This window comes from Triticum aestivum, chromosome 2B (genome assembly GCF_018294505.1).
Source record: "Triticum aestivum cultivar Chinese Spring chromosome 2B, IWGSC CS RefSeq v2.1, whole genome shotgun sequence".
NCBI lineage: Eukaryota > Viridiplantae > Streptophyta > Magnoliopsida > Poales > Poaceae > Triticum > Triticum aestivum.
The window spans coordinates 479491122-479518386 of NC_057798.1; positions in this window are offsets into that span (position 1 = coordinate 479491122).

Consider the following 27265-nt stretch of genomic DNA (forward strand, 5'->3'; position numbering starts at 1 on the left):
CACATCATCATGTGATCAACACCCAAAGGGTTTACTAGAGTCAATAATCTAGTTTACATCTCTATGTGATTAACACCCAAAAGAGTACTAAGGTATGATCATGTTTTGCTCGTGAGAGAAGCTTAGTCAACGGGTCTGTCATATTCAGAGCCGTATGTATTTCGCAAATATTCTATGTCTATAATGCTCTGCACGGAGCTACTCTAGCTAATTGCTCCCACTTTCAATATGTATCCAGATTGAGACTTAGAGTCATTTGGATTGGTGTAAAAGCTTGCATCGTTGTAACTTTAACGACGGGCTCTTTTATCACCTTCATAATCGAGAAACATCTCCTTAGTCCTCACTAAGGATATTCTTGACCCATGTCCAGTGATCTACTATTAGATCAAAATTGTATTCCTTTGCCAAACTCAGAGCAAGGTATACAATATGTCTGGTTCACAGCATAGCATACTTTATAGAACCTATGACTGAGGCATAGGGAATGACTTTTCATTCTCTTTCTATTTTCTGCCATGGTCGGCTCTTGAGTCTTACTCAACTTCACACCTTGCAACACAGGCAAAAACTCCTTCTTTGACTGTTCCATTTTGAACCATTTCAAAAAATTTATCAAGGTATGTATTCATTGAAAAATCTTATCAAGCGTCTTGATCTATCTATATAGATCTTGATGCTCAATGTGTAAGCAGTTTTACCGAGGTCTTTCTTTTAAAGAACTCCTTTCAAACACTCCTTTATGCTTTGCAGAATAATTCTACATTATTTCCGATCAACAATATGTCATTCACATATACTTATCAGAAATGTTGTAGTGCTCCCACTCACTTTCTTGTAAATACAGGCTTCACCGTAAGTCTGTACAAAAACAATATGCTTTGATCAACTTATCAAAGCGTATATTCCAAGTCTGAGATGCTTGCACCAGTCCATAGATGGATTACTGGAGCTTGCATATTTTGTTAGCACCTTTTGGATCAACAAAACCTTCTGGTTGCATCATATACAACTCTTCTTCCAGAAATCCATTCAAGAATGCAGTTTTGACATCCATTTGCCAAATTTCATAATCATGAAATGCAGCAATAGCTAACATGATTCGGACAGACTTAAGCATCGCTACGGGTGAGAAAGTCTCATCGTAGTCAACCCCTTGAACTTGTCAAAAACCTTTCACAACAAGTCGAGCTTTATAGACAGTTACATTACCATCAACGTCAGTCTTCTTCTTAAAGATCCATTTATTCTCAATGGCTTGCCGATCATCGGGCAAGTCAACCAAAGTCCACACTTTGTTCTCATACATGGATCCTAACTCAGATTTTATGGCCTCCAGCCATTTTGCGGAATCTGGGCTCATCATCGCTTCCTCATAGTTCCTAGGTTTATCATGGTCTAGTAACATGACTTTCAGAACAGGATTACCGTACCACTTTGGTGCGGACCGTACTCTGGAAGACCTACGAGGTTCTGTAGTAACTTGATCTGAAGTTTCATGATCATCATCATTAACTTCCTCACTAATTGGTGTAGTAGTCACAGGAACAGATTTCTGTGATGAACTAATTTCCAATAAGGGAGCAGGTACAGTTACCTCATCAAGTTCTACTTTCCTCCCACTCACTTCTTTCGAGAGAAACTTCTTCTCTAGAAAGGATCCATTCTTGGCAACGAATGTTTTTGCCTTCGGATTTGTGATAGAAGGTGTACCCAACAGTTTCCTTTGGGTATTCTATGAAGACGCACTTCTCCGATTTGGGTTCGAGCTTATCAAGTTGAAAACCTTTTTCATATAAGCATCGCAACTCCAAACTTTAAGAAACGACAGCTTAGGTTTACTGCTAAACCATAGTTCATACGGTGTCGTCTCAACGGATTTAGATGGTGCCCTATTAAACGTGAATGCAGCTGTCTCTAATGCACAACTCCAAAACGATAGTGGTAAAACCGATAAGAGACATCATAGATCGCACCATATCCAATAAAGTGCGGTTACGACGTTCGGACACACCATAACGTTGTGGTGTTCCAGGTGGCGTGAGCTGTGAAACTATTCCACATTGTTTTAACTAAAGACCAAACTCGTAACTTAAATATTCGTCTCCGCGATCAGATCGCAGAAACTTTATTTTCTTGTTACGATGATTTTTCCACTTCACTCTGAAATTCTTTGAACCTTTCAACTATTTCAGACTTATGTTTCATCAAGTAGATATACCCATATCTCTCAAATCATCTTGTGAAGGTCAGAAAATAACGATACTTGCCACGAGTATCAACACTCATTGGATCTCATACATCGGTATGTATTATTTCCAACAAGTTAGTAGCTCGTTCCATTGTTCCGAAGAACAGAGTTTTAGTCATCTTGCCCAAAAGACACGGTTCGCAAATATCAAATGATTCATAACCAAGTGATTCCGAAAATCCATCTTTATGGAGTTTCTTCATGCGCTTTACACCGATATGACCCAAACGGCAGTGCCACAAATAAGTTGCATTATCATTATTATTTTTTCATCTTTTGGCATCAATATTATGAATATGTGTATCACTACGATCGAGATCCAACAAACTATTTTCATTGGGTGTATGACCATTTGAAGGTTTTATTCATGTAAACAGAACAACAATTATTCTCTGACTTTAAATGAATAATCGTATTGCAATAAACATGATCAAATCATATTCATGCTCAACGCAAACACCAAATAACATTTTTTTAGGTTCAACACTAATCTCGAAAGTATAGGGAGTGTGCGATGATGATCATATCAATCTTGGAACCACTTCCAACACACATCGTCACTTCACCCTCAACTAGTTTCTGTTTATTCTGTAACTCCTGTTTCGAGTTACTAATCTTAGCAACCAAACAAGTATCAAATACTCAGGGGTTACTATAAACACTAGTAAGGTACACATCAATAACATGTATATCAAATATACCCTTGTTCACTTTTCCATCCTTCTTATCCACCAAATATTCAAGGCATTTCCGCTTCTAGTGACCATTTCCTTTGCAGTATAATCACTCAGTTTCAGGCTTTGGTCCAGCTTTGGGCTTCTTCGCGGGAGTGACAACTTGCTTGCCATTCTACTTGAAGTTTCCCTTTCTTTCCCTTTGCCCTTTTCTTGAAACTAGTGATCTTGTCAATCATCAACACTTGATGCTCTTTCTTGATTTCCACCTTCGTCGATTTCAACATCATGAAGAGCTTGGGAATCACTTTTGTCATCCCTTCATCCCTTGCATATTATAGTTCATCACGAAGTTCTACTAACTTGGTGGTGGTGACTAGAGAAATCTGTCAATCACTATCTTATCTAGAAGATCAACTCCCACTTGATTCAAGTGATTGTAGTACCCAGACAATCTGAGCACATGCTCAATAGTTGAGCGATTCTCCTCCATCTTTTAGCTATAGAACTTGTTGGAGACTTCATATCTCTCAACTCGGGTATTTTCTTGAAATATTAACTTCAATTCCTGGAACATCTCATATGGTCCATGACGTTCAAAACGTCTTTGAAGTCCCGATTCTAAGCCGTTAAGCATGGTGCACTAAACTATCAAGTAGTCATCATATTGAGCTAGCCAAACGTTCATAACGTCTACATCTGCTCCTGTAATAGGTCTGTCACCTAGCGGTGCATCAAGGACATAATTCTTCTGTGCAGTAATGAGGATAAACCTCAGATCACGGACCAAGTCCGCATCATTGCTACTAACATTTTTCAACATAGTTTTCTCTAGGAACATATCAAAATAAACATATGAAAGCAACAACGCAAGCTATTGATCTACAACATAATTTGCAAAATACTACCAGGACTAAGTTCATGATAAATTAAAGTTCAATTAATCATATTACTTAAGAACTCCCACTTAGAAAGACATCCCTCTAATCCTCTAAGTGATTACGTGATCCATATCAACTAAACCATGTCCAATCATCACGTGAGATGGAGTAGTTTCAATGGTGAACATCACTATGTTGATCATATCTACTATATGATTCACGTTCGACCTTTCGGTCTCCGTGTTCTGAGGCCATATCTGTATATGCTAGGCTCGTCAAGTTTAACCTGAGTACTCCGCGTGTGCAACTGTTTTGCACCTGTTGTATTTGAACGTAGACCCTATCACACCCGATCATCACGTGGTGTCTCAGCACGAAGAACTTTCGCAACGGTGCATACTCAGGGAGAACACTTCTTGATAATTAGTGAGAGATCATCTTAAAATGCTACCGTCAATCAAAGCAAGATAAGATGCATAAAGGAAAAACATCACATGCAATCAATATAAGTGATATGATATGGCCATCATCATCTTGTGCTTGTGATCTCCATCTTCGAAGCACCGTCGTGATCACCATCGTCACCGGCGCGACACCTTGATCTCCATCGTAGCATCGTTGTCGTTATGCCATCTATTGCTTCTACGACTATCGCTACCGCTTAGTGATAAAGTAAAGCAATTACATGGAGGTTTGCATTTCATACAATAAAGCGACAACCATATGGCTCCTGCCAGTTGCCGATAACTTCGGTTACAAAACATGATCATCTCATACAATAAAATATAGCATCACGTCTTGACCATATCACATCACAACATGCCCTGCAAAAACAAGTTAGACGTCCTCTACTTTGTTGTTGCAAATTTTACGTGGCTGCTACGGGCTTAGCAAGAACCGTTCTTACCTACGCATCAAAACCACAACGATAGTTTGTCAAGTTGGTGCTGTTTTAACCTTCGCAAGGACCGGGCGTAGCCACACTCGGTTCAACTAAAGTGAGAGAGACAGACACCCGCCGGTCACCTTTAAGCAACGAGTGCTCGTAGCGGTGAAACCAGTCTCGCGTAAGCGTACGCGTAATGTCGGTCCGGGCCGCTTCATCTCACAATTCCGTTGAACCAAAGTATGACATGCTGGTAAGCAGTATGGTTTATATCGCCCACAACTCACTTGTGTTCTACTCGTGCATATAACATCAACGCATAAAACCTAGGCTCGGATGCCACTGTTGGGGAACGTAGTAATTTCAAAAAATTTCCTACGTACACGCAAGATCATGGTGATGGCATAGCAACGAGAGGGGAGAGTGATCGTCCATGTATCCTCGTAGACCGTAAGTGGAAGCGTTATGACAACGCGGTTGATGTAGTCGTACATCTTCACGATCCGACCGATCCAAGTACCGAACGTACGGCACCTCCGAGTTCAGCACACGTTCAGCTCGATGACGATCCCCGGGCTCCGATCCAGCAAAGCTTCGGGGATGAGTTCCGTCAGCACGACGGCGTGGTGACGATGATGATGCTCTACCGGCGCAGGGCTTCGCCTAAACTCCGCGATGATATGACCGAGGTGGAATATGGTGGAGGGGGGCACCGCACACGGCTAAGGAACGATCCGTAGATCAACTTGTGCTCCATGGGGTGCCCCCCTGCCCCCGTATATAAAGGAGCAAGGGGAGGAGGCGGCCGGCCAGGGAGAGGCGCGCCAAGGGGAGTCCTACTCCCACCGGGAGTAGGACTCCCTCCTTCCTTGTTGGAGTAGGAGAAGGGGGAAAGAGGGGGAGAGGAGGAAGGAAAGAGGGGCTGCACCCCTTGTCCAATTCGGACCAGAGGGGGGCTGCGCGCCTCCTTCCTTTCGGCCTCTCTCCTCAATTCTCGTATGGCCCAATAAGGCCCATATACTCCCCGGCGAATTCCCGTAACTCTCCGGTACTCCGAAAAATACCCGAATCACTCGGAACCTTTCCGAACTCCGAATATAGTCGTCCAATATATCGATCTTTACGTCTCGACCATTTCGAGACTCCTCGTCATGTCTCCGATCTCATCCGGGACTCCGAACTCCTTTGGTACATCAAAACTCATAAACTCATAATATAACTGTCACCGAAACCTTAAGCGTGCGGACCCTACGGGTTCGAGAACTATGTAGACATGACCTAGAACTATTCTTGGTCAATAACCAATAGCGGAACCTGGATGCCCATATTGGCTCCTACATATTCTATGAAGATCTTTATCGGTCAAACCGCATAACAACATACTTTGTTCCCTTTGTCATTGGTATGTTATTTGCCCGAGATTTGATCGTCGGTATCCAATACCTAGTTCAATCTTGTTACCGGCAAGTCTCTTTACTTGTTACGTAATGCATCATCCCGTAACCAACTCATTGGTCACATTGCTTGCAAGGCTTATAGTGATGTGCATTACCGAGAGGGCCCAGAGATACCTCTCCGACAATCGGAGTGACAAAACCTAATCTCGAAATACGCCAACTCAACATGTACCTTCGGAGACACCTGTAGTACTCCTTTATAATCACCCAGTTGCGTTGTGATGTTTGGTAGTACCCAAAGTGTTCCTCCGGTAAACGGGAGTTGCATAATCTCATAGTTACAGGAACATGTATAAGTCATGAAGAAAGCAATAGCAATATACTAAACGATCAAGTGCTAGGCTAACGGAATGGGTCATGTCAATCACATCATTCTCCTAATGATGTGATCCCATTAATCAAATGACAACACATGTCTATGGTTAGGAAACATAACCATCTTTGATTAATGAGCTAGTCAAGTAGAGGCATACTAGTGACTATATGTTTGTCTATGTATTCACACATGTATCATGTTTCCGGTTAATACAATTCTAGCATTAATAATAAACATTTATCATGAAATAAGGAAATAAATAATAACTTTATTATTGCCTCTAGGGCATATTTCCTTCATCAGCATCCCCAAGCTTAATCCATGCTCGTCCTCGTGTAGGTAAATGATAAAAACAGAATTTTTGATGTGGAATGTTGCCTCACATGTTCATCACATATTCTTTTCTTTTGCAGCATGGACATTTGGACTTTTAGATGATTCAAAGCAATAGTCTATATTTGACATGAAGACTTCAATACTCAAGCATATCAACCAGCAACCATGTCTTTCAAAATATCAACACTAAAGAAAGTTATCCCTAGACCATCATGCTCAATCATTGATCCATTCATGAAACACACTCGAATATTAGCTACATCCAATGCACAAGTATGATCATAGTACTCCCTAGTTGGTGCTTTATAAGAGAAGATGGAGACTCAAATAAAAATAAAAATTGCATAAAAGTAAATAGATAGGCCATTCGCAAAGGGAAGCAGAGATTTGTAGAGGTGCCAGAGATCAAAGCTTAAATTGAGAGATAAAAATATTTTGAGAGGCATGATTTTCCCGTCAACGAAACTAACCGAGTAATTCCCAATACTCTCCATGCTAGATACATCATAGGCGGTTCCCAAACATAAAATAAAGTTTATTCTTTCTTCCTCCATTCTTTCACAATCCATGGCTAGCCGTATCCACGGTTGCCTCCCATACCAACACTTTTCAAGTAATTTATTATTTGCCAACATAAAGTAAATTTCTTTTTCATTTCGGGACTGGGCATCCCTATTACCACCACACTCTTGTGAAATGACAAGTGAATAAACACTCATCTTGAGGATAACACATCTAGCATGGAAAAATATTGGCCACCCCTTGTCGCTTCATGAGCGGCAGGGGCACACAAAAAAATTCATTTTGAAATTAGAGATGGCACATACAAATTTACTAAAGCACACTACTGCAGGATGCTGCTAATGCGATACTACAATCAGAGACCCTTTGACAAAACTGTGTGCAACGCATTAATCACAAACGGTGATGTAAAAAACCTTCAAAAAAGATGCAAAACGTTTGCAATGGCGGATACATCAAACATGGTTCTGATTTTAGTTGTGTCTGATGCGGGGCATACAGTTCAGTTCAATGAACTGTTTGCGATGACAAAGAAGAACAAAAATGGGCAACCAAATGAAGGTGTATGCGATATACGGCATAAAGCTCAGTCGGATTAACTGTTCATGATGAGACGGAACAACAGAAACCGGCAGCCAGATGAAGGTGTGTGTGATTGAGGACATACACTTCAGATGGATGAACTGTTTGCGATTAGGCAACACAACAGAAATAGTCAGCCAGATCACCATGTATGCGATTGATGGCATACACTTCACATGGATGAACTGTTTGCGATTAGCCACAACAAACAAAAACAGTTAGACAGAACAACGTGTGCGCTAGACGGGCACACATTCTAATTAAAAGAAGCATGCGTGATGGTAATAACGAGCGTGCATGGTTGTTGGAACAAGATGTGTGCTGACATCGCCTATTACAGTGCACCCTATGGTGCAAACGCCACGTACGCGCCCGAGAAAGCATGCCCACATTACGCCGTCCGGGAATAGTGTCGCACTTAGAAATTATAGAACCGTTAATAAATTTTGAGTCTACGTCCCTTCACATTCTAAAATACTACCACGCTATATTTAATTGCAAACTTGTTCACACCAATCAAAACCTAAACGGTTTCCCACCTAGGAGCATATTAGTACTCGGTTATAAATACTACTACTCCAAGATGATTATGCATTCCTCCTCAACTTGATCCTCATCCACAAAAACAAACAAGTCATTCATCGTCGCTTCCTTGCGTCTGCCATGGCCAGCGTGAGTTCTTGGTCGAGAGATTACTACCAAGGAGAGGTGATCATGGAAGCGGAAGCACGAGAGATGTCCCGCCTCGCTGTGAAAGCAGCCGACATGTCCCACCGCGCGGCCGTAGCAGCACAAAGGCCCCGCCATGCCGCCGAAGCAGCACAGCGGTCCCGCCGCGCCGTTGATGTAGCAGACTGGTCCCGCCGTGCCGCAGAAGCAGAAGAGTTGTTCCTCCGCGCCGCAAATGCAGCAGACATGTCCTCCCGCGCCGCGGCGGCCTGGGAAAATGTCTCGCGGGCAGGCGAGGACTCCTACAGGCACATGCATGCAATCGTCCATAGCCAAATGGATCAGATCTCTGGCTGGGCCGACATGAAAGCCTCGTTTGAACAGGCTACCGGTGTCATACGGAAACTAAGGGAGGACAATGCGAAGCTCCGGGCCGAGCGCAACCTGCTGAGGGCAAAGATCGTCGGAAGTGCGGAGCAGCAGGAGGAGACCACTGCCTTGTTGAAGAGGACTGGCGTCATCGTCAAGAAACTTATGGACCATAATGACATGCTCCGCATTGAGCACCAAAGGCTGGTGGAGGAATTCGTATATGCTCTCAAGCAGCGTCTTGAGGACACGAAAGAGCTCACCGCTGCTCGCCGCGGAGACTAGTTCCCGTGGACTGCAGCAACGCATCAAGAAAGTAGACATCAGCGAGACAGATCGTTGTCTTCCTTCTTCTTTTGCCCTTGTGTATTTCGGGCGTTGCCGCATGTGGCTTTTTTAATTATCTTCCTAAATATGTAAAACAATTATTATCCATTGTCACCGTCCTTATGTTCATCAGTCTTGCTATAAGTCGCAGTCGATGCTATATAGGTTCGTCAGATCTTACATCAAGATCCGTGCAAAACTTTCTTTTCAGATTTTCTTTTTTCTCTCTTAAATCTCAGTCGAGTGAGACATAGCCATGCCATGAAATAGGGGCTCGGGCGCCATTAATGGAGACATTGGAAGGGAGGTGGTCGGCGGATAGAGGTCAAAGGGCTCTCCTCCATATGAGCATGCGCAGCGTCTGACTGCATGCATCCCATACTCAAATAGCTACCCTGCACGGCGCCTCCTTGCCAATAAAAAATGGGATGCGTGGTGTCACGTAAATCGTAAGTAGAACGCCCACGGTTTCAATAATACTTGTGTTTCCAATTTGTAACATGACATCACTTGTTTCAAAATGACTTTGTTGATTGTTAGTGTGTGCACCTTCGCAAATCGGACAAAAAATTTATCATAGCAAGTTGTTGCCATGTCATGACACCATGCCAAATTTCATGATTTTTAGGCGAGTTTTGGATTTACGAGAATTTTAAAACCAAGTTTCTCGATGTTTCCGGCCGAGCCAAGACGCCCAGATGTTTGAATTCCATTCCCACTTCTTCCATGGGACCAAGAAATTTGCCCAAGTACACATAAATGATTTTCCAACTAACTTTTGCGCACTAGAGCATGCGCTTGTACTTCAAATTTGAATTATGTGCATTAAATGCCTGGAAAAATCAATTAATGTATAGGAAGTGCAAACGAAACCGGAATAATTCCAAAATTTAGCATGAAACTCCTATTTAGTTTAAGCTGCCTGTGTAAAAAAATCAAGGCGGGAGAAGGCAATGTATGTCGTTTCGCACACGGAGGTGACACATTCCCTCTTGGAACCACGAGCCTTCTTGAGAGAAGCTCCGGTTTGCAAGAAGCTTATACCAAAGCTTGTCCCAATTCGGCCAAAAAAATTATCACAACATGTTGGTGCCATGTCATGACACCATGCCAAGTTTCATGATTTTCATGCGTGTTTTGGATTTACAGGAATTAAAAAAAACCAAGTTTCTCAATATTTCCCGCCGAGCCACGACGCCCAGATGTTTGAATTCCATTCACATTCTTGCATGGGACCTAGAAATTCACCCAAGGACACACATGTGATTTCTCAACCAACTTTGGTGCACTGGAGCATGTGCTTGTAGTTCAAATATCTTGCATCTCTAAAAAATCAAGGGTGGGGGAGGCAGCATATATCATTTCGCACACAAAGGTGACACGTTCCCCCTCGGGAACCACGAGTCTTCTCGAGAAAAGCTCCGGTTTGCAAGAAGCTTATACCAAAACTTGTCCAAATGCGGCCAATTTTTTTTTACCACAGTATGTTGGTGCCATGAAATGACACCATGCCAAGTTTCATGATTTCCAGGCGAGTTTTGAGTTTACAGGAATTTAAAAATCAAGTTTCTCAACTCTCCCGGCCGAGCCACGATGCCCAGATGTTTGAATTTCATTCCCATTCTTACATGGGACCTATAAATTCACCCAAATACACACATGTGATTTTTCAACAAACTTTGGTGCACTAGATTATATGCTTGTAGTTCAAATTTGAATTATGGAAATTAAATGCCTAGAAACTCAATTAATGCATAAAAATGCCAAACGAACCCAGAATATCCAAATTTAAACACGACACTCATGTAGTTGCATGTTCACTTTACATAAATGTTCTAGCAATTTAAACACCATCCTTTCCCTCCGTAACACCATTTTGTCTATCAAAACATAATGAAAAAATGAGGTATACCACAAACAGTTTACTAGCAAGAATCATGTGGGATGCAATATAAAATATCTTGGCACACTGTCCTCTGGATTTCATAGGAAGCTTCGTCGTCTACAGTCCACCGCCCGCGCTTGGACCACACTTGCGCGCCAGTTTCTCGCGCACCGACCGAATTTTTTTTCCACCGTGGAAATATCTATGTCCCCGCCCCCTCCCTCCCACCAAAAGCCACATTTCCACTATTCCTCCGTGCTTTCCAAGTTCAAACCTTCATTGCTGCTTACTGGCAGCTCAACCTCCTCGTCGATGACTCTTCTTCTTGCTGTGTGGCCTCCTCACTGTCGACCCTTCTTCTTGTTATGCGGCCTCGTCGATATGGTCAGGTAATCCACACCCCACCCACACCATCCTCCTCCTTCCCCGTCCCACATGCCCCGACCAACCGCGCGACACCTTCCACCGAAATCACTGGCCCCATCCTCCAATTAAGTGCCACCCACAGCCATTTTGCACGCAGTATAACATGGCGCTCAGTAGCATCTTTTAGCGGAGAAGCAAATCGTGGTCGCACACGCCACGAGGTCGCCATGGCTACCATGCGTGCCGACCGCTAGATCTTGGAGGAGCACCTCGTCTTTGAGGCCACCATCGACACCGCGACGTGGTTGTCTACTTTAAAATACAGTTCATGTTGTTTTCTCGAGGCCACCACCAGTGCCTTCTAATGATTTGTCCTTTGTAATGTTATGTAATCTGATGTTCAGTTAACAGTTCGGTTCTCTGAAATGTAATGTTCAGTTAAGAGTTTGGTCCAACAATTGCTACATTTCATAGTACTGTACTCAAGCATTCTTTGTTTTGTTAACTGTCTTATCTTCTAGTACATGTTTCTATTCTGCAATGTCATGCTCAGTTAACTATTGTGGTTCATTTGGCATGTTGTCCATTTAACTGTTTGGTTCAATTCTGCAATTTGATTTTCATTTGTTGTGGGTACAATTTTGTATTATTCTGCATGTGAGAAATAAATCGAATTTGGTTGTACTCAATACATACTCTATTGATAGTATGGCAACTCTGAGTTAACCTGATCAAGATCTTCCTTATGTGTGTTGTAGGGAAACAATGGGAGACACTGCGATTTACCATCGAGGTTTGCTCATGCATGGTCCTTTCGCTAATAGCACATTATTGTGCAGTTGTAGGAGTCATTCTAATATTTAGGTTTCTTACAATTTGGTCTTGCACATGTAGGCACTGTTGTCAGAGGCTTAGACCCACTGTTCGACCCATTTTGAATATGGCGAAATGAGATGTCCCTGAATATCAGTCAAGTCATGAAACTCAGAATGATTGTTAGGCTGAAGAAACTTTCAACAAATAACAACAAGATCTTTGTTTTCACAATGAAGAAGACATCAGTCAACTATAGGATGGTACTAACTCTTTTACCTTGTTTTTACCCCTTTTGCCATTTCAAAATTTGTCACAGCAATTTATGCATGTCTTTGTTTTCAGTACTTTTCAAAGAAGTTCACCGATGATTACCTCTCAAACCACCTGCATGGTCAAGAGGCAAGGAAGGTATTCATTCAACACCCACAGTACAATATTGAAGTCTTCCTGAAGAGGATGAAGGTTGGGTGGGCAATTATCCATAGCCACTGGCCTAAAGTTGCAAGGACATTCAACATCACTGAAGGCGCTATATTTGCCTTCCGCTTTTCCAATTTCCCAGATGAGATTCATATGTCTATTTACTGTGTATGATGCTACTTTCCAAAAGTTTACGATGTTGCATGTGAAACTTGGTGCTGTTGTGTAATGGCGTAACTGTGTGCTGAAGCTATCTGATGTAATTCAATTATGAAATCCTGGTTGTTGTTATACGGATATGAAATATCTGGTGTGTTTTATAAGAAATGTCAATTTGATTACTACATGTATTGTCAATAATAGGCTAATTATCCTGCTTATTGGGGTTTTCTATTGCAGACTGTTACTTAGACAGCACTGTGGGCGATGAACTCAAACAACCCACACGGGGCATGTTCGATCAACTAACAATCACACACGACTTTCGGCAGAGAACTGTTTACATTAGGCCACCTTGCACAAACATTTCCACACACAAAACTGTGTGTGATATACATACGAACGGAAATGTTTTTCTGGGATTCACCGTGTGGGATGTACATACGAATGGAAAAGATTGGGTTTTGATGCCTCGCCGATCGCACACGAGCTCATTTTGCCCCCACCTGTGTGCTAGGAGGGCCTATCCTCGACGGTTTCTGGGTCGTGTGGGAAGGACCCCCCCTATAGCAGCACTCACTTGGCGACGGTTCAAAACGCCATCGTAGAAAGGGGTTAAAAACCGTATGTATAGCACGTCTCTGCACCAGTGACGACACGGAAATACCGCATATAGGTAGGTATGGTGGACTCATATGGCACAACTGGGTTTAAGGATTTTGGATGCACAAGTAGTCTTCCCACTTAGTGCAAGGAAAGGCTAGCAAAAAGATTGAGAAGCAACCAACCAAGAAACCAAAATTTTCATAAACGAGCATTAAGCATAACTAAAACCGAATAATGCACCACAAGTAGGATGTAATTTCATTGCATAACTATTGACTTTCATGCTTATGTAGGGAATCACAAACCTTAATGCCAATATTCTTACTAAAGCATAATTACTCACCAACATGACTCACATATTACTATCATCATATCTCAAAACTATTGCAAAGAATCTAGTTTATAATGTCCAATGATCTTCATGAAAGTTTTTGTTATATCCATTTTGAATATCTATCACTTTGTGACTAATTTCATATATTACCATTGCTTATAACAAGCTCTCAAATAAATTTAAGTGAAGAACGTGAGCATAAAAAAGTTCATCTCTCAAAATAATATAAGTGAATCATGAGATAATTTCTTCAAAAAAAACTACTAACTCTCAAATTAATCTAAGTGAAGCATGAGAGTATTTCTTCAAAAATTAAAGCATGACCATTCTCAAAAAGATATAAGTAAAGCACTAGAGCAATTCCAAAGCTCAAAAAAATTAAGTGAAGCACATAGAGAAATTCTAACAGATCATAGCATCATTATGGCTTTCTCAAATAGGTGTGCCCAGCAAAGATGATTGTGACAAACTAAAAAGCAAAACAAGCAAAGACTCATATAATACAAGACGCTCCAAGAAAAACTCATGATATGTTACGAATAAAAATATAGCTCCAAGTAAAACTATCGATGGTTGTTAGTAGAAAGAAGGGATGCCTTCCGGGGCATCCCCAAACTTAGTTGCTTGATTCTCCTTGAACATTAACTTGGGGAGCCATGGGCATCCCCAAGCTTAAGCTGTTTTCACTCCTTATTCCTTCATCCATCGTGATCTCACTCAAAACTTGAAAACTAACCACACAAAACTTAACAAAACCTTCATGAGATCCGTTAGTACAATAAAGTAAATAACCACTTTATGTACTGTTGCAAACCCATTCATATTTTATTATTGCATTATACCTACTGTATTCTAACTCTAATATGGCTTATATCATGCAATACAATCCATAGATTCATCAAAATAAGCACACAATGCAAAAAAAAACAGAACCTGCCAAAAACAGAACAGTCTGTAGTAATCTGAACATTGACCATACTTATGTAACTCCAAAATATTCTAAAAAATTAGGACAACATAGGCAATTTTGTTGGGAACGTAGCATGCAATTTCAAAAAAAATCCTATGCTCATGCAAGATCTATCTAGGAGATGCATAGCAACGAGAGGGGAAGAGTGTGTCCACGTACCCTCGTAGACCGAAAGAGAAAGCGTTTGCCAACACGGTTGATGTAGTCGAACTTCTTCTTGTTCTGACCGATCAAGTACCAAATGTACGGCAGCTCCGAGTTCTGCACACATTCAGCTTGATGAAGTCCCTCGAACTCTTGCTCCAACAGAGTGTCAAGGAAGTAGAAGAGTTCCGTCAACACGACGGCGTGGTGACGGTGATGGTGAAGTTATCTGCACAGGGCTTCGCCTAAGCACTACATGAATATGACAGGAGGCGTAAACTGTGGAGGGGGCTCCGCACATGGCTAACAATCATTGGTGTGTGTTCTAGGCGCCCCCTCCCCACATATATAAAGGAGGGAGGGAAGAGAGGCAGCCTAGGGTGCGCGCCCAAGTAGGAGGAATCCTACTTGGGCCCATAGTCCAATTCGGCCTCCCCCCTTTCCTTATACCAGAGGGGGGGGGGAGGTAAGAGAGGGAGAAGGAAGGAAAGGGGGAGGTGAACCCCCTCCTCCTTCTCCTATTCGGCCTCCTTCCTTGGAAGGGGGGGTGATACTCTATAACGTATCTATAATTTTTTATGTATTCATGCCATGTTTATAATATTTTTACATGATTTTGATATGATTTGATTAGAACTAACCCGAGCTGACGATGTTTTCAGCACAACTAACGTGGTGTTGTTTTTGTGCAGAAATAAAATTTCTCGGAATGCGCTGAAAATCAAAGGAGAATATTTTGGAAAATATAAAAACACTAGATCAAAAAGCTACCAGAGGGGAGTCCTGGGGCCACCACGAGGGTGGAGGGCACCCCCCTAGGACGCGCCCCCTGCCTCGTGGACTCCCTGTGGGGCCCCCAGAACATAATCTAGATCGGGAGTTCCGCCGCCGCAAGCCTCTGTAGCCAACAAAAACCAATCGGGACGCTATTCCGGCACCCTGCCGGAGAGGGACTCATCACCGGTGGCCATCTTCATCATCCGGTGCTCTCCATGGCAAGGAGGGAGTAGTTCACCCTCGGGGCTGAGGGTATGTACGAGTAGATATGTGTTTGATCTCTCTCTCTCTCTTGTGTTCTTGATTTGGCACGATCTTGATGTACCGCGAGCTTTGCTGTTATAGTTGGATCTGATGATGTTACTCCCACTCTACCTTCTTTAATGGATTGACTTTTCCCTTTGAAATTATCTTATTGAATTGAGTCTTTAAGGATTTGAGAACACTTGATGTATGTCTTGCATGTGCTTATCTGTGGTGACAATGAGATATTCACGTGATTCACTTGATGTATGTTTTGGTGATCAACTTGCGGGTTTAGTGACCTTGTGAACTTATTGAAAGTGCAACTATCCCTAGGTGGTTTTGGTAATTCATAACAACATATAGCTCACTGAGCTAATACTATTCCAAGACAAATATTTCACGAAAGCTCAATGAATGGCATGGCATGGATGAGGAAAGTGGATCCCTCAAAATATTAAGGATAAAAGGATTGGCTCAAGCTCAAAAGCTCAATACTCTACATTTTACATTTTAGTGATCCAAGATCACATTGAGTCTATAGGAAAAGCCAATACTATCAAGGAGGGATGAGGTGTTGCTTGACGAGTTTCTTGCTTCAAATGCTTAGTGATATGCTCCAAAAGCCCTCAACTACTTTCTCATATCCACATATGACCTAAACCTAAAGTCAAACTCGGCCCCACCGATTCTTTCTATCCGGCGCCACTGAGTTCACATGTCATAGCCACTGCCACAAACCCTAGGCAAATTGGTCTCACCGATAGGGATCTCGGTCTCACCGAGATGGGATTGTAATCTCTCTGTTTCCCTTCATAACGTTTCGGTCTAACCGAAGTGAGCGATCAGTCCCACCGAGATTGCAATGTAAACTCTCTGTTTCCTTTTTGTAACATTTTGGTCTCACCGAAATGAGCGAATCGGTCCCACCGAGTTTACCTGACCAACTCTCTGGTTAGCTTATTACCAAAACCGGTCTCACCGAGTTTGTGTAATCGGTCTCACCGAGATTACGTTATGCCCTAACCCTAATCATATCGGTCCTACCGAGTTGCATGTCGGTCCCACCGGAAATCACTAATAGTCACTAGGTTTACTGAATTGGTCAGACCGAGTTTGTTGATTCGGTCCCACCGAGATTGGCAAATTGTGTGTAACGGTTAGATTTTGTGTGGAGGCTATATATACCCCTCCACCTCCTCTTCATTCGTGGAGAGAGCCATCAGAACAAACCTACACTTCCAACTTACCATTTCTGAGAGAGAACCACCGCCTCATGTGTTGAGGCCAAGATATTCCATTCCTACCATATGAATCTTGATCTATAGCCTTCCCCAAGTTTCTTTCCACTCAAATCTTCTTTCCACCAGATCCAAATCCTATGAGAGAGAATTGAGTGTTGGGGAGACTATCACTTGAAGCACAAGAGCAAGGAGTTCATCATCAACGCACCATTTGTTACTTCTTGGAGAGTGGTGTCTCCTATATTGGCTAGGTGTCACTTGGGAGCCTCCGAGAAGATTGTGGAGTTGAACCAAGGAGTTTGTAAGGGCAAGGAGATCACCTACTTCGTGAAGATCTACCGCTAGTGAGGCAAGTCCTTCGTGGGCGATGGCCATGGCGGGATGGACAAGATTGCTTCTTCATGGACCCTTCTTGGGTGGAGCCCTCCGTGGACTCGCGCAGCCGTTACCCTTCGTGGGTTGAAGTCTCCATCAACATGGATGTACGATAGCACCACCTATCGGAACCATGACAAAAACATCTGTGTCTCCAATTGCGTTTGAATTTTCCAAACCCTTCCCTTTACATTCTTGCAAGTTGCATGCTTTACTTTCCGCTGCTCATACACTCTTTGCATGCTTGCTTGAATTGTGTGAAGATTGCTTGACTTGTGCTAAAATAGTTAAAATCTGCCAAAGACTAAAATTGGGAAAAGGTTAAGTTTTTAGTTGGTCAGGTAGTCTAATCACCCCCCCCCCTCTAGACATACTTCAAGGTCCTACAAGTGGTATCGGACCTTTGGTCTCCATTTGCTTTGATTTCCATAGCTTTTGGTGGTCATAGTCTTGGTTTCACAACCTAGGAGAGTATGGCGTCTAGCGAGGGAAACTATCACCGTAGAGGTCCTTACTTTGATGGCATTAATTTTGCTAGTTTGAAGCATAAGATGAAAATGCATATTCTCGGACATAACCCCTCCGTTTGGGCTATTGTGTGTATTGGCTTGCAAGGTGAATTCTTTGATGGGAGAGAACCGAACCGTGAAGCTAGCGCGGATGAGTTGAAGATGCTGCAATACAACGCTCAAGCTTGTGATATCCTCTTCAACGGATTGTGCCCCGAAGAATTCAACAAAATCAGCCGTCTTGAGAATGCAAAGGAAATTTGGGATACTTTGATTGATATGCATGAAGGTACCGACTCCGTCAAGGAATCCAAATTGGATGTGCTCCAAAGTCAACTTGACAAGTTCAAAATGAAGGATGGTGAAGGTGTCGCTGAAATGTACTCTAGGCTTGCTCTTATCACAAATGAGATTGCCGGCTTAGGAAGTGAAGAGATGACCGACAGATTCAGCATCAAGAGGATCCTGAGAGCATTGGATGGGAAATATGACACTATGTGCACATTGATCCAAATGATGCCCAACTACAAGAATCTCAATCCAACGGAGGTCATTGGAAGAATTGTTGCTCATGAGATGTCACTCAAGGATAAAGAGGAACTTCACAACAAGTCAAGTGGTGCTTACAAAGCCTCATGTGAAGCCCCTACATCATCAAATGAGAAACAAACCTTCAATGAAGCATTGAGCTTAATGGTGAAGAACTTCAACAAATTCTACAAGAGTAGGAGCAAAGAAAGAAGCTCCAGGTCAAGGTCCTACAATGACAAAAGATCTTCCAGTCGAGAGCGCAATTGCTACAATTGTGGGAGACCCAGACACTATTCCAATGAGTGTACGGCACCCTACAAAAGAAGAGAAGATTCTCCCAAGAGAAGAAGTAGAAGAGAAGAATCACCGCCAAGAGAGAGAAGGAGTAGAGATGATCGTTATGAATGAAGAACATCCCGGAGAAGCAAGGATTCGGAAAGGAAGGACAAATCATCAAGGAGCTACACAAAACGAAGACATCAAGCTCATGTTGGTGAATGGGTATCCGGTTCAGACTCTGAACATCACTCCAAGAGAAGCTATCACTCCGACTCCGAACATACTCAAGATGAAGGAGTCGCCGGTCTAGCACTTGTGTCGACCAACTCCTACAACATATTTGATTCACCAAATGAAGGAATTGGAAGAAGCTTCAGGGCTAAAGGCCATAAGGTAACTCACCCCGAGTATGTTGATTTCAATAGTGATGAAGATGACTTGTTAGGTGATGATGATTTACTTGTTGATAACTCTAGTGATGAATACTATGATGAAACGTCAATTAATCATGCTAAACAAGATAAAACGAATGACAATGACAAGGAGAAGATTGAGCTTCTAACTAAAGAGCTGAACACTCTTAAGTTAGCTCATGAAACTATCTTAGGGGATCATCGAGAACTTTTAAGGACTCATGAGAAGTTATGCTTTGAAAAGCTCAACCTTGAGCAAGAGCATGAGTTCTTAAAGGCAATTAATGATGATCTCCGTAAGAAAAGTTCTTCTTACATTGCCAAGCGTTTACTCTTATCTACCTACATGCCTCAAATCAAGTCCAATAACAAGAACAAAAAGGATTCTTCCTTTAGTAGTAACAATAATCATGCTAAATCCAATATTGTTGCTTCTAGTAGTTCTCTTGATTCCACTAATGATTATCTTAGCCAAGTTACACTTGAGCAAGAAAATAGCTTATTGAAGGGATTTATAGAGAAGGGTGTATACAAGAGCCTTGCCAGGAGTAAGCAATTCGAGGAAATTGTACGCAAGCAAGGAAGGCACCGGAAGAATCAAGGTGTTGGTTTTGAACGGAAGTTCAATGCCAATGGAGTTGAGTGGGAAGAAGATCAATATCCCAAGACGAAGTTTGTTCCTCAACAAGAGAAGTATGATCCTACTTCCTTCAAGGGAACACAAGCTCAAGATGATCTTCCACCACAAGACCACAAGAACAAAGGCAAGGACAAGCTTCAAGAGGAGATAGATGCATTTGAAGAATCTCCTAAGGCCTTGGTCAATTGGGTTCCCAAGACTACGTCAAGTTCTACTTCACCAAGAACAACTACAACTCCAAGGATTCCCATCAAGATGATGTGGATCCCGAAGAAGAACTAGATAGTTCTTGAGGGTGACTCCGCCAACATTCTTCACTCATATCATTTTGGCAAGGACAAGTGCAATCAACTTCCACATCTTGCACTAGTTCAAGGAGTCACAAACCCTCTTGTTGGTAAGACAAGGGACAAGGTAACCTAATGCTTTCATGGACATCATCTTGTGTGTGTGCATCACTCTATGTCTATGGATATCCTTGTTTGTTCCTTGTGGGACTAACCCATGTAGGTATTGAAAGTGCAACTCACTCCAAAGGATTGCTCCAAATGATCTTCATCAACATTGAGCATCCACATCTTCAACACCTACATGAAGTCATCATCGACAAAACCCAAGGTTAGTTCATCCCTCAAAGGGGGGATCTCACATCTAGGGGGAGCTTAACTCTAAGAATTGAGTCAAAGCAACTCTAATGGTGTGAACATATCAATGCATTATGTAAAAGTGGAAACCCCACTTGAGCTTAAACGATGAGTATGACTATGATCAAATGTTCTCATTTGACTCCTAAGTCAATATACTCATATATAGATGGCCTAGTCATTGCCAATTGTTTGATAGATGCTGGAATTGGTTGTGCATGCTTTGTCACATATTTCATTTGCCATTTTATTGTGTCAGCATGTTGGTTGCAAATTTTACTCATTCGAGGACATCCACTTGTTGCTTTGATTGTTTGGTTCCTTTTCTTTTTGCCAAGTGGATGAACAAGAATGCCTAACCTTCTGTAGCTATCTATGCTTTTCTTGTCTCAAACTCTAGTCATGCTACATCACAAAATTTGATCAAGTCAGATTCGAACCACTCTGTGTGAGGAGCACTCGGAGTCCCCGATTCGTCATGGACTTAAACTTCCAAAACTTCTTTGTGCGTTTCGGTCTGACCGGTTCTTCCATTTCGGTCATACCGAGATCACTAAGTCGATCTAGGTTTTCAATCTCGGTGCAACCGATTTGAACTTTTCGGTCTCACCGAGTTGCTGTAACTGTCAATAGTTATGCATCTCGGTGCCACCGAGTTGTTCCACTCGGTCACACCGACAGGGTCAGGCTATATATACAGACGGGCAAAAATTTGGAAAACTTTCTCCAAACCACTTCGCCCGCGCATAGCTCTCTCTGCCTCCTAGGTCTTCGGATCGTCGACTTCGTCGCCAGCCACCTCCAATCGCTGGTCTCCGCCGCTGTCAACGGAATTCATCCCCGCCGTTGCCGCCATAGCGAGTTCATCGCCAAACTAGGGTATGGACTCGATCACAGTGCTATCCCCGTCCAATCTCTAACACATTGTGTTCATTATGATTCTTGCCACGATTGAAACACCTCTATCCAGTCAAAACAATCCTTAGAATAGGTGTGATTTGAAAATTTAGGGTTAGGTTTCCGCCGAAACCATCTCGGACCCACCGAGTTGAAAAACTTGGTCCCACCGATTCGGCTAACGCCATTGCACAAGTGACTCTCGGTCTAACTGAGAATTGCTAATCGGTGTGACCGATTTTAGAACTCAGTGAAACCCTAGCAGACTCGGTGCCACCGAACTGTGACTCAGTCTGACCGAGATCACTAGTTTAGGTTCCAAAAGCTGCTTCGGTATCACCGAGTTTGAAAATCGGTTGATCCGAGATGCTTTCTGTGGAAAACTAAAACTAAGTTTTTGAATCATTCTTTTGCAAAAATCTCTGCATTTTGTGATGCTCATCCATTCTATCTCATCTATAACTATTCACAGGGTCAGCAGTCAGTGTATTCAACATGTCAGACCAAAGTGACAGCCAAAACAGGGAAGAAGAGCAAATTCACATGAGTGAGGGCACTAGTCCCTCTAGTTCCTCAGATGAAGGTAGCAGAAGTACTCCTAGCAATTTGCCTAGATCGGGAGTTCCGCCGCCGCAAGCCTCTGTAGCCAACAAAAACCAATCGGGACCCTATTCCGGCACCCTGCCGGAGAGGGACTCATCACCGGTGGCCATCTTCATCATCCGGTGCTCTCCATGGCAAGGAGGGAGTAGTTCACCCTCGGGGCTGAGGGTATGTACGAGTAGATATGTGTTTGATCTCTCTCTCTCTCTCTCTCTTGTGTTCTTGATTTGGCACGATCTTGATGTACCGCGAGCTTTGCTGTTATAGTTGGATGTTATGATGTTACTCCCACTCTACCTTCTTGTAATGGATTGACTTTTCCCTTTGAAATTATCTTATTGAATTGAGTCTTTAAGGATTTGAGAACACTTGATGTATGTCTTGCATGTGCTTATCTGTGGTGACAATGAGATATTCACGTGATTCACTTGATGTATGTTTTGGTGATCAACTTGCGGGTTTAGTGACCTTGTGAACTTATTGAAAGTGCAACTATCCCTAGGTGGTTTTGGTAATTCATAACAACATATAGCTCACTGAGCTAATACTATTCCAAGACAAATATTTCAGGAAAGCTCAATGAATGGCATGGCATGGATGAGGAAAGTGGATCCCTCAAAATATTAAGGATAAAAGGATTGGCTCAAGCTCAAAAGCTCAATACTCTACATTTTACATTTTAGTGATCCAAGATCACATTGAGTCTATAGGAAAAGCCAATACTATCAAGGAGGGATGAGGTGTTGCTTGACGAGTTTCTTGCTTCAAATGCTTAGTGATATGCTCCAAAAGCCCTCAACTACTTTCTCATATCCACATATGACCTAAACCTAAAGTCAAACTCGGCCCCACCGATTCTTTCTATCCGGCGCCACTGAGTTCAGATGTCATAGCCACTGCCACAAACCCTAGGCAAATCGGTCTCACCGATAGGGATCTCGGTCTCACCGAGATGGGATTGTAATCTCTCTGTTTCCCTTCATAACGTTTCGGTCTAACCGAAGTGAGCGATCAGTCCCACCGAGATTGCAATGTAAACTCTCTGTTTCCTTTTTGTAACATTTTGGTCTCACCGAAATGAGCGAATCGGTCCCACCGAGTTTACCTGACCAACTCTCTGGTTAGCTTATTACCAAAATCGGTCTCACCGAGTTTGTGTAATCGGTCTCACCGAGATTACGTTATGCCCTAACCCTAAACATATCGGTCCTACCGAGTTGCATGTCGGTCCCACCGAAAATCACTAATAGTCACTAGGTTTACTGAATTGGTCAGACCGAGTTTGTTGATTCGGTCCCACCGAGATTGGGAAATTGTGTGTAACGGTTAGATTTTGTGTGCAGGCTATATATACCCCTCCACCTCCTCTTCATTCGTGGAGAGAGCCATCAGAACAAACCTACACTTCCAACTTACCATTTCTGAGAGAGAACCACCGCCTCATGTGTTGAGGCCAAGATATTCCATTCCTACCATATGAATCTTGATCTCTAGCCTTCCCCAAGTTTGTTTCCACTCAAATCTTCTTTCCACCAGATCCAAATCCTATGAGAGAGAGTTGAGTGTTGGGGAGACTATCACTTGAAGCACAAGAGCAAGGAGTTCATCATCAACGCACCATTTGTTACTTCTTGGAGAGTGGTGTCTCCTATATTGGCTAGGTGTCACTTGGGAGCCTCCGAGAAGATTGTGGAGTTGAACCAAGGAGTTTGTAAGGGCAAGGAGATCGCCTACTTCGTGAAGATCTACCACTAGTGAGGAAAGTCCTTCGTGGGCGATGGACATGGCGGGATGGACAAGATTGCTTCTTCATGGACCCTTCTTGGGTGGAGCCCTCCGTGGACTCGCGCAGCCGTTACCCTTCGTGGGTTGAAGTCTCCATCAACATGGATGTACGATAGCACCACCTATCGGAACCATGACAAAAACATCTGTGTCTCCAATTGCGTTTGAATTTTCCAAACCCTTCCCTTTACATTCTTGCAAGTTGCATGCTTTACTTTCCGCTGCTCATACACTCTTTGCATGCTTGCTTGAATTGTGTGAAGATTGCTTGACTTGTGCTAAAATAGTTAAAATCTGCCAAAGACTAAAATTGGGAAAAGGTTAAGTTTTTAGTTGGTCAAGTAGTCTAATCAACCCCCCCCCCTCTAGACATACTTCAAGGTCCTACAAGTGGTATTGGACCTTTGGTCTCCATTTTCTTTGATTTCCATAGCTTTTGGTGGTCATAGTCTTGGTTTCACAACCTAGGAGAGTATGGCGTCTAGCGAGGGAAACTATCACCGTAGAGGTCCTTACTTTGATGGCATTAATTTTGCTAGTTTGAAGCATAAGATGAAAATGCATATTCTCGGACATAACCCCACCGTTTGGGCTATTGTGTGTATTGGCTTGCAAGGTGAATTCTTTGATGGGAGAGAACCGAACCGTGAAGCTAGCGCGGATGAGTTGAAGATGCTGCAATACAACGCTCAAGCTTGTGATATCCTCTTCAACGGATTGTGCCCCGAAGAATTCAACAAAATTAGCCGTCTTGAGAATGCAAAGGAAATTTGGGATACTTTGATTGATATGCATGAAGGTACCGACTCCGTCAAGGAATCCAAATTGGATGTGCTCCAAAGTCAACTTGACAAGTTCAAAATGAAGGATGGTGAAGGTGTCGCTGAAATGTACTCTAGGCTTGCTCTTATCACAAATGAGATTGCCGGCTTAGGAAGTGAAGAGATGACCGACAGATTCAGCATCAAGAGGATCCTGAGAGCATTGGATGGGAAATATGACACTGTGTGCACATTGATCCAAATGATGCCCAACTACAAGAATCTCAAGCCAACGGAGGTCATTGGAAGAATTGTTGCTCATGAGATGTCACTCAAGGATAAAGAGGAACTTCACAACAAGTCAAGTGGTGCTTACAAAGCCTCATGTGAAGCCCCTACATCATCGAATGAGAAACAAACCTTCAATGAAGCATTGAGCTTAATGGTGAAGAACTTCAACAAATTCTACAAGAGTAGGAGCAAAGAAAGAAGCTCCAATTCAAGGTCCTACAATGACAAAAGATCTTCCAGTCGAGAGCGCAATTGCTACAATTGTGGGAGACCCGGACACTATTCCAATGAGTGTACGGCACCCTACAAAAGAAGAGAAGATTCTCCCAAGAGAAGAAGTAGAAGAGAAGAATCACCGCCAAGAGAGAGAAGGAGTAGAGATGATCGTTATGAACGAAGAACATCCCGGAGAAGCAAGGATTCGGAAAGGAAGGACAAATCATCAAGGAGCTACACAAAACGAAGACATCAAGCTCATGTTGGTGAATGGGTATCCGGTTCAGACTCTGAACATCACTCCAAGAGAAGCTATCACTCCGACTCCGAACATACTCAAGATGAAGGAGTCGCCGGTCTAGCACTTGTGTCGACCAACTCCTACAACATATTTGATTCACCAAATGAAGGAATTGGAAGAAGCTTCAGGGCTAAAGGCCATAAGGTAACTCACCCCGAGTATGTTGATTTCAATAGTGATGAAGATGACTTGTTAGGTGATGATGATTTACTTGTTGACAACTCTAGTGATGAATACTATGATGAAACGTCAATTAATCATGCTAAACAAGATAAAACGAATGACAATGAAAAGGAGAAGATTGAGCTTCTAACTAAAGAGCTAAACACTCTTAAGCTAGCTCATGAAACTATCTTAGGGGATCATCGAGAACTTTTAAGGACTCATGAGAAGTTATGCTTTGAAAATCTCAACCTTGAGCAAGAGCATGAGTTCTTAAAGGCAATTAATGATGATCTCCATAAGAAAAGTTCTTCTTACATTGCCAAGCGTTTACTCTTATCTACCTACATGCCTCAAATCAAGTCCAATAACAAGAACAAAAAGGATTCTTCCTTTAGTAGTAACAATAATCATGCTAAATCCAATATTGTTGCTTCTAGTAGTTCTCTTGATTCCACTAATGATTATCTTAGCCAAGTTACACTTGAGCAAGAAAATAGCTTATTGAAGGGAATTATAGAGAAAGGTGTATACAAGAGCCTTGCCGGGAGTAAGCAATTCGAGGAAATTGTACGCAAGCAAGGAAGGCACCGGAAGAATCAAGGTGTTGGTTTTGAACGAAAGTTCAATGCCAATGGAGTTGAGTGGGAAGAAGATCAATATCCCAAGACGAAGTTTGTTCCTCAACAAGAGAAGTATGATCCTACTTCCTTCAAGGGAACACAAGCTCAAGATGATCTTCCACCACAAGACCACAAGAACAAAGGCAAGGACAAGCTTCAAGAGGAGATAGATGCATTTGAAGAAGCTCCTAAGGCCTTGGTCAATTGGGTTCCCAAGACTACGTCAAGTTCTACTTCACCAAGAACAACTACAACTCCAAGGATTCCCATCAAGATGATGTGGATCCCGAAGAAGAACTAGATAGTTCTTGAGGGTGACTCCGCCAACATTCTTCACTCATATCATTTTGGCAAGGACAAGTGCAATCAACTTCCACATCTTGCACTAGTTCAAGGAGTCACAAACCCTCTTGTTGGTAAGACAAGGGACAAGGTAACCTAATGCTTTCATGGACATCATCTTGTGTGTGTGCATCACTCTATGTCTATGGATATCCTTGTTTGTTCCTTGTGGGACTAACCCATGTAGGTATTGAAAGTGCAACTCACTCCAAAGGATTGCTCCAAATGATCTTCATCAACATTGAGCATCCACATCTTCAACACCTACATGAAGTCATCATCGACAAAACCCAAGGTTAGTTCATCCCTCAAAGGGGGGATCTCACATCTAGGGGGAGCTTAACTCTAAGAATTGAGTCAAAGCAACTCTAATGATGTGAACATATCAATGCATTATGTAAAAGTGGAAACCCCACTTGAGCTTAAACGATGAGTATGACCTATGATCAAATGTTCTCATTTGACTCCTAAGTCAATATACTCATATATAGATGGCCTAGTCCTCGCCAATTGTTTGATAGATGCTAGAATTGGTTGTGCATGCTTTGTCACATATTTCATTTGCCATTTTATTGTGTCAGCATGTTGGTTGCAAATTTTACTCATTCGAGGACATCCACTTGTTGCTTTGATTGTTTGGTTCCTTTTCTTTTTGCCAA